A 15922-nucleotide genomic window follows, 5' to 3' on the forward strand; every position below is an offset into this window, starting at 1 on the left:
TGTTCTGCCCCAGGGATGGATCCCTCCGTGTGTCCTGGGAATGTTTTCTTGCCCCGTGGTCTCCTCCCAGCTCAGAGAGGAGAGCCCCGGAAGTTATACTTCTCTCGTATGAGTACGTTCGTTAGGGACGATGCAGACTCAGAAAGGGCCATTGTTTTGCGAAAACAGAGAAGGAGAAGTTCAGCGGCGTTTCGGCGTCCAAATCTGTGCCAGATCTGGGGGAGGAAACCACACTCTGGAAACCGCAGAACCTTCCGGGTCTGAGAGCTGCAGCCTTGGGGCCTTGGTTCCTTCACAGGGGGGTGGGGGCGGGGGGACCGGATCATTGTCGCCTAGCGCAGCTAAGACTGCAGACCCCTTACGTGCCTGTGGTCTTTACTGAAGACACAGGGGTGAAGGAGAGGGGGAGGGTTTGGAGCAGGCCTGGGGGCCGGAATGTGAGGGAGGCACAGCCAGGCAGAAGGGCCAGTGGGAAGTGGGCAGGATGTGCCGGGGGCCCAGAATCTGCCTTTCGCTCCAAATAGCGTTAAATTTTATTATTACCCACGGTACTAATGTTAGCTATGACTTACTTGCCACCAGCAGGTGCCAAGCTGTAAGTTACGCACTCTGTACCTGCCACCTCATCTAATTTTTATGCTTTCCCTGCGAAGAAGTGATTCATTTTCCCATTTTACAGCTGAGTCATCAGGTTAGGTAACTGGCCCGGTGTCATACCCTAACTAGTCCTGCCAGTGAGCTGGGAATCAAACCTAGGACGTGTCCGGGTCCTTTAATTCGGGAAAGGTCTCTGGGAGTCAGGCAAGGAAGCCAGGAACGCAGAGGTAAGGGAAACTCAACCACAACCCTGGAGATTCGAGGCTTGTTCTAAACGCCATAACAAGGTCGCAACAGAGGGCTGCGAGAGTTCCCAATAGGGCTTGGGGACGATCCAAAGAGGCTTCCTGGAAGAAAGGGCACTTAAACACTGCAACTGGCAGAAGAAGGATTTCAATGACGCGAGAGGAAGTTCTAGACAGAGGGGCCGGGCTTTTGCAGAATGCAGGGTGGGGGAAATTGCAGAAGGCAGCTGTGGTTGGGCCACGTGTGATTCATGGTATATTTGGGCTAAAACGCGGTGTGGGGCAGAAAGCTAGATTAAGGCCATATTGATGACAGGACTGCATGTCAGGATAAAGAGCTGGGAACAAGGTAACGGAGAGGGGACAGGAGACTTGATGGCACATTTTGCCACTTTATTCCGTACTGTAGGAAAAGTGCAAAATTGGACAGATACCGACGATCCTGAATCGCAAGTCGTTCAGAAAGGGCTGAGAAAACCTTAAAATATTATGCAGGGGTGTTTTGTTTTGTTTTGTTTTGTTTTTATTTGGTGATGCAGCTGAATGTCCTTATCCCAGAAATCTGAGCAGACTTCCGCAAGCCAGGCTGAAGATCAGTGACCAATTCCTTCCCCACTTGCTCGGGTTTCCTACTTGCAAAACTTGACCAGACGACACTGAGAACACATTGGGCTTCTCAGCCTACGCAGAACAGCTTAAAGTGTTTATTCATGAGGGAAGAACTGGGTGCCCCGTGGTCCCTGGGTGGAGGGAGACAGCTCATCTTGAAATGACTCACCTTTGGCCTCCCCAGGCCACATGATGCCTTCATTTTCAGTAACAGCCATTTACGCCGCTGATTTGCCTAGTGTCACCTGCAAATGTCCCAGTTCCCGAGGCCACTGCGGCCAGAGCTCCCGCTTTGGGCTCAGGTCTGCAGCTGGGCAGTTGGCTTAAAGGGGGAAGGGACACCCCAGTGACCTGTGGCTACAGCCCTGGGCTCCAGTCCTGCCTCCGCCACAGTTCCCCCACGTGACCTTGGCAAAGTCCCCTCTCTCTGTGTGCAGCTGTGTCCTCACCACCACCCGCCTTGAGGGCCGGCCGGATCAGCCCTCCTGGGAACAGTCACCTCATTCCCTCCTGGGAGGCATCATGGTATCTGAGCATGCCTTACTATCCACGTACACTGGACGTTTCCCTGAAGTCGACTCACTGTTGAGACAGCAGCAGATGTCACTCGGCCATTTCGGTAAGCCATGCATCATTCGCTATAAATGGACATTCCAGTTAGCTATGAAAATCGTTAAGTGACCACCCCCCCGCGTTACCTGCGATCAGTGTCGGTACCTGCCGGTGGCCGGAGCGCACCCGCCTCGGGGCGTGACTTATCCAACTTGTACCGGAAACACCTGCGGAACGAACGAAAAGGCCGAGTCTGATGCCGTGGGTCTGGGGTGGGGTCTGAGACTGCATTGCTAACGAGCTCCCAGGAGACGCCGGTGCGGCTGGCCCGGACCTCCCACTTTGACTACGAAGGGTCCCTGCAGCTTCCCAGCCCTTACCTTCCGGGGCGGGGGGGGGGGGGGGGGGGGGGGGAAGGGGGGGGCAGGTAGCACGCCAACAGAAACAAAGCAGCAAAGCCTCTTGCAAACACTGGAAGTAAAATGCAGAGACCCACATCCCGACTTAGAAGCGAAGGCTTGCTAGAAGAAGAAAATGCCAGAGAATCGTTATTTCTTTTTTTTCCTCCTGAATGAATACACGTGTCCTTTACCTTTGCTTGATGCGCCGAGAGCTTCTGTTGTCTCGGCCTAGAGCCTCGGCGGGCCTACCGCTGTGCCTCTCCTCGCGGCCGCGCCCTTGGTGCCTTCATTTAAAGACCCAACGTGGGAAGTCAAAATCAGGCCGGCCTGGCCTGTGGCCCCGGGGCCAGGCTCTTGGCGAGAGACAGAGCCCCACGGCTCCTGCAAGCTGGACCGTTCGGGGTTTTCCCTTCTCTGACTCTCCGCCACCTCGCCGTCAGAACCACACATCCACTGACTCACTGTGGCTTCGCGTGTTCATGTCGTGTTTTCCCGGTGGCGAGTCAGAAGCTCCAGCGGTAGACGGGGGTGGGGGGGGGGAGTGGCCGGTGGCCGGAGGGGGAGGGGTGTGAGGCTGCTCCTCAGGGACACACATGGGGCTGAGGCCACGGACACCTCCTAGGAGAGGGGTGAAGGGGGGCAGTTCGTGGTGGCTCTGTCGTGGCCGGGGAGGACCACCCTTGTGCTTAGGATGCAAAACAGGCTCCAGCTGAATGCAGAGTCGTGCCCCTCCCACGCCCGGAGTCAATCACAGAGCCCCGGTGTCCTCCTTCTCTACCCAGCTGCTGGCAGGTCACCGGGTGGGGGCACCAGGCAGCAATTCCGGGCCAGACTGGCATATAGTTCAGTGCAATCCGTGTTGTACGTCAAGTGAGTCCGAGGGAGGAGAGCCAAGTCAGGGACTAGGGGGGATGAGGGAGAATTGCCAGAGGCTGGTGCTGAGCAGAGGCCTGACCCGGGCCCCTGGGGGCTGTTTTCCCTGAGCCCAGTGAAGGGATTGGGAAGGCCTCTCCCTCGCCCCAAGCCCCTGGCCAGTCCCCAATCCCAAGCTACCCTCGGATGCTGCAATATCCTTCCGCTAAATGTCCCGTCCCTCGCTCTCACTTAGCCCGTCCTGCACTGGCTACGGAAGACACGGCGTAGATTCCCTCCGTCCTAAAAGGCACAGGGAAGGGTTATGTCTTCTTCATTCCTGCGTCTGGGAACAGAGACAAGCGTTCACGTATGGAGAAAAGAACCCACTTTTCTCTCAAATCGGGCCACTCTCTTAACAGCTTGCCGTGGCTCCCCATTGCTTGCAGAATGCAGTCCCAAGGTCCTAAAACCTGGAAGGGGCCGATTCAGGATTTGAATCTGTCCCTGTCTGGTTCCAGACTCCAAGCGTGCCCTTCTCTCCCCAGGAGTGACGCTGTGCCTCGGCAAGGCCCATAAATGTAGAGCTGCCTTCTGCCCTTGGCCAAGGGAGCAGCTGTGTCAGAGGGTGCCCCCCCCCCCCCCCCACTGAGCCGGAGCCCTGGGGCACCAGGGAACTTGCATCCTGCCTCAAGGAGGAGGGAAGATGGGATGAGGGGGCCAGGAGGGAAGGCAACCCAGGAATCACAAGACCTCGATGCTTGGCGCGAGCCTTGCCAAGCCCATCAGTCCTCACAGAGCTTTTCCATCATGATGATGGCTTCCGTATTGAGTCCCTAGACCGTGCCAAGTGGTTGACATGAATTTTGTCACTTTAGCTTGCCAACAACCCAGTAAGGTGGGTTTTGCGAGTTCCAGTGTTCAGAGAAGGGGACTGAATAATTGAACACAGATCTGTTTAGGGTTCAAGTTCATGCTTTTGCTGCCAGGACCTGCTGCCTGTCTTATTTGAGGCTTAGAACAGCCCTGGGAGGTGGACATAATCAGTCTCATATTACAAATGCTGAAAATAGGGCTCAGAGAAGTTAAGTGACTTTGCCCAGTAGGTAGGTGGCTGAGCCAAGGCTGAATGCCATTCACTGCACTCTGACCAGGATTTTCCCCTTGTACGACATTAGCTATTCTTCATGTTTATGTGGCTTACATGCTTTCTGAAGGACTTGTTCTGATGAGTGACACCAGCCTGGGCTGGGCATCGAGAGGCCAGGGGCTTGGCCTGACTCTACCAATGGTTGGCTAGGTGACCATGGCAAGCTTCTCTCCGTGGGTCAGGGTCCTCTTCAAAATTTCTTCCAGCACTGGAATTGTGTTTGTTCTCTTTCTTTCTTTCTTCTTTCTTTCTTCTTTCTTTCTTTCTTCTTTCTTTCTTCTTCCTTTCTTTCTTTCTTTCTTTCTTTCTTTCTTTTCCTTCCTTCCTTCTTTCTTTCCTTTTTTCTTTCTTCTTTCTTTCTTTTCTTTCTTTCTTTCTTTTTCTTTCCCTTTTTCTTTCTTTCTTTCCTTTTTTCTTTCTTTCTTTCTTTCTTTTCCTTCCTTCCTTCTTTCTTTCCTTTTTTCTTTCTTTCTTTCTTTCTTTCTTTTCCTTCCTTCCTTCTTTCTTTCCTTTTTTCTTTCTTCTTTCTTTCTTTCTTTTTCTTTCCCTTTTTCTTTCTTTCTTTCCTTTTTTCTCTCTTTCTTCTTTCTTTCTTTCTTTCTTTCTTTCTTCCTTCTCTCTTTTCTTTCTTTCTTTCTCTTTCTTTCTTTCTTTTTCTTCCCCTTTTTCTTTCTTTCTTTCCTTTTTTCTCTCTTTCTTTCTTTCTTTCTTTCTTCCTTCCTTCCTTCCTTCCTTCTCTCTTTTCTTTCTTTCTTTCTCTTTCTTTCTTTCTTTTCCTTCCTTCCTTCTTTCTTTCCTTTTTTCTTTCTTCTTTCTTTCTTTCTTTTCTTTCTTTCTTTTTCTTTCCCTTTTTCTTTTTTTCTTTCCTTTTTTCTTTCTTTCTTTCTTTCTTTCTTTTCCTTCCTTCCTTCTTTCTTTCCTTTTTTCTTTCTTCTTTCTTTCTTTCTTTCTTTCTTTTTCTTTCCCTTTTTCTTTCTTTCTTTCTTTCTTTCTTTCTTTCTTTCTTCCTTCTCTCTTTCTTTCTCTTTCTTTCTTTCTTTCTTTTTCTTTCCCTTTTTCTTTCTTTCTTTCCTTTTTTCTCTCTTTCTTCTTTCTTTCTTTCTTTCTTTCTTCCTTCCTTCTCTCCTTTCTTTCTTTCTTTCTCTTTCTTTCTTTTCCTTCCTTCCTTCTTTCTTTCCTTTTTTCTTTCTTCTTTCTTTCTTTCTTTCCTTTCTTTCTTTCCCTCTTTCTTTCTTTCCTTCTTTCTTTCTTTCCTTTCTTTCCTCCCTTTCCTTCCTTCCTCCCTCCCTCTTTCTTCCTTCCTTCCTTCCCTTTCTTTTCTTTTCTTTCTTCCTTCCTTCCTCTTTCTTTCTTCTTTCCTTTCTTTCCTTTCTTTATTCCTTCCTTTCTTTCTTCTTTCTTTCTTTCTTTTCCTTCTTTCCTTCCTTCCTTCTTTCTTTCTTTCTTTCTTTCTTTCTTTCTTTCTTTCCCTTCCTTCCTTCTTTCCTTCTTTCCTTCTTTCTTTCTTTCCTTCTTTCTTCCTTTCTTTTCTTTTCTTTTCTTTTCTTTCTTCCTTCCTTCCTCTTTCTTCCTTCCTTTCATTCCTTTCTTCCTTCCTTCCTTTCTTTCTTCTTTCTTTCCTTCTTTCTTTTCTTTCTTTCCTTCCTTTCCTTCCATCTTTCCTTCCTTCCTTTCTCTCTCTCTCTCTCTTTTTTATTTTTTTATTGAGAGAGAGAGAGAACTAGTGTGGTAGAGGGGCACTCGGAGCCTGACTCAGGGCTCAATCCCATGACCCTGGGATCATAGCCTGAGCCAAAATCAAGAGTCAGTCACTCAACAGACTGAGCCATCCAGGCATCCCATGCTTTTTCTTTACATTAAAAATATAATAAATATTTGTGGTGCACATGTTTCAACAATATAGAACTACGGAAAGGAAAACCAAGTCAGCAACCCAAAAAACTAATACATTGCCAGAGGCCGTAGTTGTTAACCATCTGTTGGGTTTCTTTCAGTCTTTCTTCTCTCTTGTTGAACCTAAACAAGCATACATAAATTTATTTACCAAGCTAAAATGTATTCTTTTCATTTAAAGAATGTTTTAGTGGTTTTTCTGGTTATAGATCTACTATACTCTTTAAAATAATATATCCTGGACATGTATCCTCATCCATAAGTCTTTCTCTGCCTTTAAAAAAGATGAATAGGAAGCATCTCTACTTGCTAGATGGGATGTTGCCCGATTCATGAATCACTTAATAAAGCCAATTAGATCTTCAATCAATAAATAAACAAACAAATAAATAAGTAAAATGACCAACAGTTTTTTCATAAAATGGATAAATGTAATTCGTTTTGGCATTTACATCATTTCTGGGCTTTTTTTTTGCTATTGTAAACAGTGCCGAAATAAACATCTTTGTGCATACACCCCAATCACACATAGACATAGCTCTTTAACACAGATTCTTTGAAGTAGAAATGCGAGATCAAGGGCACACATTTAACATTTGAAAGGTGCTGCCAGGATCACTCTAGAAGACTTGCTCTTCAAGGTATAGGGAAGCAGCCCAAGGCTGTTTTAATTTGCCCTGCCTGAGCCCAGATTAGGAGGCACAGGTATTTCCATGTTCATATTGCACATGAGACAACAGCGGCTCAAAGGGGACAGGTGAGTGTCTGTCTCAGTGTCACATCGGAGCTGGAGGCAGAGCTGTGATCAAAGAGACTGTGCTCCTAGACCGTGACTCTAAACACTGCAGCCCTGAGGTCATTAATGACTGTGTTGCAAAGAATGCATGTTGAGGTCAGAACTTCTGGTTTTGAATTCTCACCATGCAACTTGCCACCTCTGTGACTTTGGCCAAGATACCGAATCTCTCCAACATCAGTGTTTTTTTCTCCATGGGCTCTCTCAAGGAGGGACTGTTGGGAGGACCAGATGAGAATTTATGTAAGGCTCTGTCCCCTAGCAGGTGCTCTCTAAAGCCTCCTCCCTTCTGGGGAGTTGGGGACCAGAGAATTCTACTGCACTTCAGATTTCCTCTGCATTCATCCAAGATTACTAAGATTACTGCCTAGCCATGCACAACTGAAAGAAATTATTGCTGGATATTGTTAAAAAGGCTTGCAATTCAGAAGATGTTTTTGTTCATTTAGAAGTGAAAAAATAGGTCTTTTCTGATGCAGCAAGAACTGGAAGTGTGGCCTTGAATGTTACAGGGAAGGCTCAAAAGAGACTTTTAATTGTTCGTGATACAATTATGAAAGTGATTTCAGCAGAGGCCAAATGATTCTCAGCTTAAAACAGCTCTGGGACAAACTTGTCTCTCGGTGGCTTCGCCAGAAGGTCATCCTGTTGCTTGTGGCCTCGTGGTGTTTTGAGGGTGCAAGGAGTGCAGATTGGTTTTAAAAACCAGCCACAGTCATGCGACTTCATGTGTTCCCTCTGGGGACTCTTCTCCCACAGTGACTCAGACCTTGTCTAGGTGATTGGCCCTGGACAATAGAACATTAGCAATGTGGCAGAGACATGTAAACAACTTGAGCATTGGATCCTGTCTTCTCTTGTGGGCTTGGAGCACTGAGTTCACCATACAAATAAGCTTGGGCTAACATGCTGGAGAGACTGCACAGGAGGTAACCGAGATGCCCCAGCCAACAGCTTGTCAATCAGATATATGAGCGAGATCATCCTCGCTCATCCAACTTCAGCCAAACCGCTGGCTGACCACAGATCGCCAAGATGGCCCAAACCAAGATGGTCTAAGTAACCCACAGATTTGTGAGAAAAAAATAATGTTGTTTTTTTTTTTAATTTTGATGCTTTATGTTTGGGGATGGCTTCTTGGACAGTCAAAGCTAACTGATGAAGATACTGAGTGAATACCTGGATAAACCAGCAAGCGTCCCAGGCTTAGGAGAAATAGCCTGGTCCTAAGTGCACCAAAAAAATATTTCAGGACCACGGACAGAGGCACAGGATGTGGGTGTATTTGAGGCTAGCTGTGCTAACGATGGCCCCTCCGGTGAGAGAGACAGTGGCTCAGGGTACAGGGGGAGACCAAAGTATAAAAAAAACCATGGCAATGAGGCAGGTGCTAGTGAGTCTTGTCAGGCAGCTATTAATTCAGGGAAACTCTCAATCACAGACAAACCAGGACTGTTGATAGGTCGACAAGACTCCCCAAGTTCAGGTAACTGGGTGGCTGAGGGGGTAGAAGGCAGGGGAGGCAGGAGACTGAGTTAACGGCTACCTGGCCAAGACTCACTGGGAGATGATCTGGGCTCAGTTCTAATTGCCTCCCTCACCCTTCATACACAGTCTGGCTTACCATTAATTCCCTGGGGGGTGTCAGGCTGTGTCCAGGGAATCTTGAGCCTGTAATTTCACCATAGTAATCTCTTGCTTTTTTGGACAGTGCTGAGACTTTGATAAATCCTTCCCTAGCTACATATTGTCTAATCTGGCTTGAGCCTCATAACCACTTCTGAGAAAAGCAAAGAATCCAGGTGCATCCACTCTCTTTTTCCCCTCTTAGTCTCTCAGTGTGCGAGCAAGGGTTGAAGCCAAAAGAGCAGAAGGCCGGGGGTCCTGAATTCTGGATGCCTTGTGTCCTATGACTTTTTAACTCGGTGGGAATTCAACATCCAGGCACATGCAGTGAGTTTCCTCACCCTGATGTCAAAATGAGAGATCAGGACTCCAGTCTTTAAATTCCTTTAAGCTCTGAATTCTTAGGAGTCTCAGAAAACTGAGGAGACTCAGGTCCTTTGTTCATTATATGGAGTGCTGTTCGGGGGTCTCCTAGATCACTGCCTGTTTTCCTGGCACTTGTGCTGGTAGGGTCCCTTATTCCTGCTTTTCACACATTCGGGACAGTCGGGGTCCTAGGGGCTGGATGGAGGCAATTCCAGGTGATTCACAGGCTCATGTGACCCAGGGGAAGGGCAGGAGCATCCGGGCTTTGGATATTCCCAGGGCTCTCTCCCCATCTCTGCTCTGCTCTCCTCTGCACACCAGCTTCAGGCCCACAGGCCAGCTCTCTCCAGGAGGCTGGGGTCACATCTTCTCATCTTTACTCCCAGGGAAGAAGGGGGTCTTCCTTTATTTCACTTTGAAAATCATCTCAGGGGAGGCCTCTGTTGGCTTGGTCTGGGTTGGATGTCTACTCCTGTAGCCAGGCAGGAGGGAATGCTGTGATGGGAAACTTCTTCCAGAGCCGCATGGTTGGAGTTGGGGGAGAGATGGGTCGCAAAAGTTGGGGGGGGGGGATCATTATCAGAAGAAGAGAGTGATAGAGAGCAGTTGAACAGATAGCTCCCACTGCCAGGTTTTCTTCCTCACTTTGGGGGTGAGAAATGGACACAGAGAACTCGACCACACTGTTTGAGGTTTGATGACCAAGAAGCCGGGGCCAGGGTTTGAACTTGGGTGTCTGACTCTGAAGCCCACGATCTTTAAGCCGTGGCTTCCTACCTACATTCCATTCTCATGTGGTGGCAGGGGGACTGACCACATGACTGTGGCAAGCATGGGGGAGACGTCCGTGTCTCCGGGTGTTCTTTGTAAGACCGCACTGTGGTCATGGGAGTTCTGGGCTGGGAATCAGGAGACCTGCACAATAGTCTTACTTTTCCCCTGCCTTGCTGTGTGACCTTGAGAAAGTCACTTTCCTTCTCTGGGCTTCAGCCTCTTCTCTGCCAAATGAGATGATCATCCCCGAGTCCCTCCCACAGGCCCTGAGGGAAACTAATGAGATAATTCTGTGAACGAGCTTTCAAAAGCTGAAAAGCCCACACAGATGTGAGGATTATTCTTGTGATCCAGGGCCCCACAGGATTAGCTTAAATTTATGGCGACAGGAGGGCTGGGGGCTAACAGAAACGTCCAGATGTCTAGCAGCCTTGCTCAAATAACGTAATACAACCTGCTTGGCGGGGTGGCCCCCTGATTTATTTATTTATGGTGGGCAACTCATGCTGGGCTTCCTGGCTCTTCGTGAACTCCGTCTCACCTCTCTCCCTGCAGCCCTGGGTCAGGGGTCCCGGGGCTCCTTTTACGACAGTGCGCAAGGCTGGCCACATGGTTCTGGTTTCCTCTTCCCGCTTTCTCCCTTAGGCCAAGAAATGAGGACACTGAACCACTTCTTGGGACGGCTGCGTCTTGCATGTTTATCGATCGTTTCCTGGGGGAGGAAGCACAGTCTGCTGGAACCAGGAAGGATCAGAAGCTGCCATCGAATCCTGTGGGAGGCCAGTGAGGGGAATCACACGAAAAGAGGACTCTTGGCAGAAACTCTTGGAAATCCCTGCATACGGTGAAGCTGAACAATTTTGTCTTTGTGCTGTAGGACTTCTCAGGGCCTTTAATACACGAATGAGTTTCGCTCATCATCAAGAAGGAGATAGAGCTGCCCCATTTCCCAATATATATACATATTTCCACAGCACGGCCCCACTTACATCCACCCAGAAAACCCTCTCTGCCTCCATTAAACTACCCAAGGCGTGAGAGAGTGGGAGTGTGATCCAGAATGCTGGCTGTGCAGAGAAGCTTTAGTCTTTTCATCTTCGCGAAGGATCCGACGACAGGGAGTGAAGGAAGAAGGCCTGTGCTGCTCACGGGCCAAGGTTGCTTGCCTATTCATTCGACAGCTACTTGGTGAGAGCCTGGAAGTTCCTGCAAGAAACATGGCCCCATGCAGCACAGTCAAGTTCAAAAGCAACCCAGGAGCTGTCCGGGGGGTGTGTTCTCAGGCTTATATGAGTGCAGGTGGGTGGGGGCAGGGGTGGTGGGGAGGAGGGTGCTGTGGTTTGCAACAGGGAGGGTGATGACGGTCACGACCACCATTATCACGATGGTGACCACCATTATCGAGGGCCCGCTGGGCCCAGGTACTGTTCCAGCAGCTTCACACGTATTTGTTCATCTACTTCTCACTTCAGCTCTGTGATGAAGGTGCTTGGGATCACCCCTGCAATGTTGCGGGGGAAGAAAACAAAGCAAAGAAAGGTTAAGGAGCTTGCTCGAGGCCGTAGGGCTCAAAAGCGGTAGAGTCAGAATGCGTCTCTCCCCGCCAGACTGACCGCAGAACCTGTGCACGTTGAAACCACAATGCTCTGGAGTATTAGAGAGTGTCAGGACTTGCTGCTCTGATTGGCTCTGAGATCCACGGAGATGCTTGTGAAATCAGAATAGTTGAGCTAGAATAAGCCTCATCAGTCATTTGGTCTATTCCTTCCATTTGCAACTGATGAAGGGCAGGCCCGGGTAGGACAGCAGACTGGCCAAGGTCGACAACTTTTGGCCACACTAGAGGAATGGGATTGAACTTCCCGGCGGCAGTGGGGACAGTGGGAGGCTCCTGGCCCTGGAATCCAACTCCAGCCGTGTTGCGTCCCTCCCCACGACGCCATGGAGCCCAACGTGACTCCCTTCACCCGCCCCGGTTGGCAGCCTAGACGGGACTTCGGTGAGTTCTACACCAACAGCCACAGTTCCCCAGCCTCCCATGACCCTCACAGCCACATCTCCCCCGAGCCAGGTCCATCTGTGGATCCAACTTTAAGAAGAAAAAGAAAAAAAAACGTGACAACCAAAGCTGAAGTACTTTAATAACTCCCTCAAAACATCACAAATTATTAAGATTCCCTACGTCAATACCCTTCATCTACTAAAGGTCTTTCTAACACGCGGGAGTTTAGGCCTGTTCCCTGCTGCTTCCCTTCCCCCACTCTGGGGTGGACACCGGCTGCTTTTGGCATAGCTCGTATTAAGCTCTGCAGGTTGATGGATCTCTAAGCTTGCTGAACACGTGTTGAGACAAAATGAAAACAATTTTATTTAGGAAACCAAGGGCCAGCTCAGCTTGAAATTAGCTCTTCGGGTAATCTCACTGCTTGGCCTGACCAAGGAGGCCACGCAAGCTTCACTGAGCAGCTCTGGAAGGCCCCAGACTCATTGGGTCGAAGGTAGGAGAGGGGGCTAGAGCCCTCAGCTGGGGGTCCCAGTCCCAAATACTCTTGATCCTCCCCTTGTAGCATAGAAAGCACCAATCCAGGCTGCTTACGGATCAAAGCTAATCTGGATGTAATTCCCCACCCAGCTCACCGCACCCTGAGCAACACATAAATACAGATTAAAGGGTTATATAAATGCAATTTTCTAATTAATCAGTGCAAATCCAGCTCCTGCAAGGGACATCGATTTCAGTGTTTACGGGAGGGGTTTTCTTCTTTGAGCTCTGTTTACAAAATGCCCTTCCCATTCCTGTGGTTTCGAACGCTAATGGCCATGGGGTGGTTGAGAGGCCAGGAATGTGCCCATAGCAGCCCCAAATCCTCAGGTCCTCGACAGGAGACTTTGGACGATGGGCAAGGCACCACTTTGTGTGAGATGGAAAGAGCCTGGGCATGGGGCCAGTTGGTTCAAGTTCAATGTTGACTTGACAGGCTCTGTGGCCTAGAACATGTTACCTAACCTCTCCGAGCCCCGATTTCCTCCTTCTTAAAAAGATGAGATCTGCCTCGAGGGGTTTCTGTGAATATTAAGTGCTGTGTTTGAAAGTCGGGTGAAATCGCTGTCTGCTATTGTTTACAATTGAGGGCAAAGGTTGTAGAGGGTGAAGTGCAGACTGAGACAGCCCCAGATCCCAGGCCTGAGCCTCTATCCTGTTCTGGCAGGATGCTGGGGTTTAGGATTTGGCCTGTGTAGGAAACAGAGTTGATGAATCCGGGAAAGGTGTGGTGTTCTTGGAGTTTCTACCCTCCTTTCCTTGCTGTCCCACCAAACGGCCCCAAAGGTCTGAACGAGACAACTCATGGGTTGGACCATTCACCTATAGGGTCCGCAAGAAAGCGCATTTAAAAAAAAATTTTTTTTTTAGTGTTTATTCATTTTTGAGAGAGAGAGAGAGAGAGAGAGCGTGAGTGGGGAGGGGCAGAGAAAGAGAGAGGGAGACACAGGATCTGAAGCAGGCTCTGAGCTGTCCGCACAGAACCCGATGCCCGGCTCGAACCCACAGACTGAGATCATGAACTGAGCCGAAGTTGGCCGCTTCACCCACTGAGCCACCCGGGCGCCCCAAGAAAGCCCATTTTACAGCAGCATCGATAGTGGTGATAATTATGGTGATGGTGATGGGCCGGGTGGGCTGTGTCCTTTGCCTCACTGTACCCTCGATGACAGACCTCCACGCGGATATGGACTTGTTCCCGTTTTTTTGGAGGAGGAAACTAAGCCTTTCAAGAGGCTGAATCATTTGCTGTAAAGTGCAAAGCCCTCCTTAGATTGAGTGACAGCCTTTTTTGCTTCCGCTCAGCTGCTCGAGCACACTCCAGGTGTGTGTGGGCGTGTGCGTGTGTGTGTGTCTGTGTGTCTACTCAAATTCCCATGCACGGCCCGCTGGCGCTCAGGTGGCCACACCTCCACTGGCTACCGCCGCCACGCCCACACGCCTGCCTGCTGGCGGAGGGAACTTCTGTCACAGGAAGAAGACCACCCAGGGAAGAGGGGAAAGGATGTGTCCGAGACTATCTTCTAAGCTGAATGATGTTCGTTATTTCACACCAGTAACTTGCTAGCAGGGAGGTTCACCAGTGTCGCGGGCTGGAGGGTCCTGAAGCACAGGCTTCCAACGGTGACTCGGCCAAGTTCAGCATGTGGTGCAGACGCGGGGGACGCTGCAGGAATCAGACAGCCGCTTTTCTCCGAAGCCTTCTGTGATTCCTCTGAAGCTCAGGTTGTGACCTCTGACCTCACCTCTAACCGCTGACCTCAGCTACGGCTTTGGGCAACCCCTGGGCATCTCTGGTCCTCAGTGTCCTTCTCTGAAAACAGCAAAACCAGACCAAGCAAGCTCAACCTAACCTAACCAAAGGGTTGTCATGAAAGTCAAAGGAGTAGATGACAGGTGAGCTGGCTTTCAGACAGAACGTGGGACGAGCACAGGTGGGGTCGACAAGGAGACCAGAGACAATGAGCTCTTTCGAAAACTGAGGCCAGGCAAACTCAAGGTCTCAGTCATGTCCGCCGGCCTCCGTCCCACCAGAGACGCCAGGGCAGGGGGTGCCCAAGCAGCCTGGGGAACCACCGGGTGCTGTCACTTTAAAAGCAGACTGAAGTGTTCATTAGCCGGGCTATTTTTTCAGGTGTGTTCTAATTGTACTAATTAACTCAAAGGTAGATTTTAGCACTCCAGCCTCCATCGCTGCCTTCAAATGCCAAAACAAATCTTGCCATAATTACCAGCAATCCTTTTCATTACCGGCTGCCTAATTATCCTATTAATAGCACATCCTAAGAGACAGTATTTGCTTGACAGGCAAATATTTGTTTTTAAATGAGCAAACACAAAGACAAACTGCTCTGTTTGCAGAAGCGTTCCAACATGCAAAATGGTTTATATTCATGGAAAAAATAATAATCCAAGGAAAACCAAATGCTTAATCCATGTGAAGCATTTGGACAGTAAAAATAGTCTTTTTCTCCTGATCTGGCTCTGGTCCTTCTTTGCTGAAGGGGTTGGGTTCTAGAGGGTTCTTTAAGATAGTGTTGTGATACGAAGTTGGAGGTCTTACCGGGTTGGAGCCGGATTCCGTCGAAGAGGGAAAGATGGAAACACCAAGTGAGCGGAATAAAGCGATGTCACCGCTAGAAACAAAGCTATGCATTCTTCGGGTCTGGGGTCCCCAGATCTATGACTGATCATGTGAGCCATCTGGGGAGGGACTGGTCAACGTGCAGCTTCCCAGGCCTACTGATTTTTTTGTTGGTTTTGTTTTGTTTTGCGGAGGCCCCTAGGAGATTTTCATGTGCGTCCAGGTTCGGGGTGCTCGCTGATCCACTCCAACCCCTCAATTTAACAAAAGAAGAAATAAGTGACTGAGGACGTACATTGTGTACAGAGCCTAGATCAGCACCAGGTCAGCCGGGAGGGCTAAAGTACCCTTAAGTCAACCTCCATACTTAATTAATTTTCCTTTTTTAAGAAAAACAGCAATCACCATACTAATTGTGATGAATTTGAGCCAGCCATGTAGAAGTGTCTCGTTAGAGCAAAAATACAAGCACCCGCCTCTCGGGCCCACCCGATCCCTCCCCACCCTGGCACGGGAACAGGCACGCTTGCTTTTTCCTTCTTCACTACAAGAAGGGAAGACCACACTCTACGTTCGCTTAACCAGATGAACTTGCTGACGGGTGACGGCCTTGTAAAGGACAGTGGCAATTTCCCATGGTTCGACTTAAGTCGACATTTGTGGCTGTGTTCTCTTAAACGTCTGCAGAGTACTGTCCATGAAGGAGGGTCCCTAGTGTCACAAGTCTTTGCAGAGGGACCATCCAGTGACTTCTGCTTTCATGTGTGTGGACGTTGGAGGCACCGCTGCTTTGCTGCGGGACCCCCCCCCCCCCAACCTGCCTCCACAGCACCCCTGGCTTACCCTTCCTCCCAGGCTGACCCAGGTCTCAGCTGCTCTGTGAGGCCCCCTCCCGCACCCCTGCTCTGCCTCCTACCTTCTGTGATGTCGCTCTC

The 15922-nt window shown here is 49.4% G+C and overlaps 2 long non-coding RNA genes across 2 annotated transcripts; both read right to left on the reverse strand.

Annotated features, from left to right (window-relative positions):
• Nucleotides 1–1509: 1509 nt before the first annotated feature.
• LOC131518147 (uncharacterized) lies at nt 1510–2726 on the reverse strand. Its single transcript, XR_009264945.1, has 2 exons — nt 2596–2726; nt 1510–2230 (listed from the first exon to the last, which is right to left on the reverse strand). It is a non-coding gene; the product is annotated as an uncharacterized LOC131518147 (long non-coding RNA).
• A 12027-nt stretch (nt 2727–14753) lies between these two features.
• On the reverse strand, nt 14754–15888 carry LOC131516338 (uncharacterized). The gene is made up of 2 exons (XR_009263995.1): nt 15831–15888; nt 14754–15241 (listed from the first exon to the last, which is right to left on the reverse strand). It is a non-coding gene; the product is annotated as an uncharacterized LOC131516338 (long non-coding RNA).
• Between the last annotated feature and the right edge of the window lie 34 nt (nt 15889–15922).

This window comes from Neofelis nebulosa, chromosome 7 (assembly GCF_028018385.1).
Source record: "Neofelis nebulosa isolate mNeoNeb1 chromosome 7, mNeoNeb1.pri, whole genome shotgun sequence".
NCBI lineage: Eukaryota > Metazoa > Chordata > Mammalia > Carnivora > Felidae > Neofelis > Neofelis nebulosa.